Raw genomic sequence first — 2,330 nt, 5'->3', positions numbered from 1 at the left:
AGAGGACCCTGCAGGACAAAATAAACATAGCATCAGTAACATTCTGTGCTTGCAAGGATACCATTCCTGATGTTTTAATGTTATGCACATGCTAGAATTCCTAACACCTAGAAAAATTAAATTTCCTCCTGTCTAATAATTTAAACCCATAAGAGAAAAATTTTTCCATCCTTTAACAGTAGGGAATAAGCTTTTAAAAATTAGTATTATTTTTGTCTTGTGACATTGGTGACATTGTACAGATAGTACAATACCTAGTACAATACCTTTCCAGGTTCTACAAATTGTACAAGGTCATATTTTAAAGTACAAAATACATTAAAGGAACATTCTTATTGCTATCCTTTTTTTTTTTTTTTTTAATACTGATATGAAATATACAAATACCTTGAAAGAATTTGGAAAAAATTCAAAACCAGCTTCAGCAGTAAAAATACTGCTAAATTTACAACGTGGGATATGTAATTTCAACAAATTATTAGACCCAGCATACTTACCTTGAAGCTTTCCTTGAAGACAGAGCAGAGAGCTCCAAACACACTTTTATAGAGTCTGGTATGCAGATGCCCTGGATTCCTCCTCTTTCTTCGGTCAAAATATTTTTTGGCAAGCATTATTTGGCAAAGCATTGTCTGGCAAACTTAACTAAGGGTATAATTGTCATTTGATTTGACTAGATATATTTAGAAATGTTTTTTATCTTACCAACGATGTGAATGTGTCTACTATAAATAATTTGACAAGAGACTTAAGAAGAGAATCTCGATTAGTCAAGGCACTTGGAGAACTTGGATGTAGGACTTATAGACTCTGTTGCTACATGTCCAGTGCTTTCCTCCTTGGACCAAAGCAGATTTTTTCCATGCCTGTGCTGCAACTCTTTCAGTTGCACCATACAGATAACATCTATCTTTTACACGTTCTGTTCAGAGGCTAAAGTAGAAACATATTAAGAGCACTAAAGCAGTATGTAGAAAAAGGCTAAATTGTTCCTGTTAACTGAATTTATTTACTATCTTCAAGTGGTACTTCAAATGAGAAACACAATGTGTTTATCTAAACTGACATATGACATTCCTGGAATCTGTGACAATATGTGGCAAAACATCTTGAGATGCAGCTCGAGAAAAAGAAAACAAATGCATTTTTGTCTCTCTATCCTACAGAAAGATACAGAAAAAGATGTGTAATTATAGAGTTAAGTATGGAGAAGTATGTAACTTTTAAATAATTGCACTTTTTTAAAGGGGAAAGTGATATAACACAGATGTGACAAAACATGAAAAAAACAAACATGCAAAGAATCATTTTCAAAAGCCTTATGCCTATGTCCCATATTTGTTTGTACCCATTGACAACATCCATCAAGCAATATCCTCAGCCATTCCAAGAAATCCATGGTGGCCCATGTAGGCTTTCACTACCTACAACAGCAAAAAAAAACAAACCCCTCCACCCAACCACAACTCTGCACACAATCACATACATACAGTCTGAGATCCTATGTGATCTGACACATTACCAGTCCAGCATTCCCATCCTATCCCAAATATCTTACACACTTACACATTCATTCCAGCCAAAAAAAAAAAAAAAAAAAATGCTATCAACACAATGCTGCCTGTATCAGAGCATGTGAGGTGGTAGGCAGTCTGGCAGTCCTGTGAAATGCTGATGCTTTTCAGAAAGGTGCATGGCTGCAACACTTCTTCACAACAATTATTTAGAAAAAAAAGGACATTTATTTATTTATGACCGAATTTAACACAAGAGCAATTAATGAATTAAGTAAAATATGTAAAGAGCTTCATGGCTGCCTGAACCTAACACATAGCCACAGTTCCTCTGAGCTTTCTGAAGGACATGGAAAGAGCTGACTAGGAGTGAAGCGGTATTCAGCACGTGACAGATAAGGCAGAAGAGCAGGAAAAGCAAAGCTGCAGCAAAGGTGTGGGGAAGTATAGTAGAAAAAAAATCTTTTTCACCAGATAATTTGCTGGTAGTCCTGGAGAGTGACTGATCTAGTTCTAGGAAAAGGGCACTGTCACTTGAGCTGCTTTAAATGCTGTCAGATCTAAACATGCTCTTCTTCTGGTTACTGGCATTTTGGTTATTAAAAGCTCTGTGCATGAAGCTCAGTGAATGCCACAGGGACGAGGTTAGAAAAATGATCCAATAGCCAGCACCAGGCACTGTCCTGTGCTTGAAGAACTTGTTCCAAGGAGGGCTCTGGCACTGCAGCACCCATCTTTTGGGTGCCCAGGGCCCCAGCCAGGAGCTCAAGCCCAGAGCAATCCCTGGGGGCTCCCTGCACAGGTCATGGAGACGCT

Source organism: Netta rufina (assembly GCF_964035555.1).
Source record: "Netta rufina genome assembly, chromosome: 19".
NCBI lineage: Eukaryota > Metazoa > Chordata > Aves > Anseriformes > Anatidae > Netta > Netta rufina.
The sequence above is the reverse complement of the archived record's forward strand: the minus strand, read 5'-3'. Positions refer to the sequence as shown.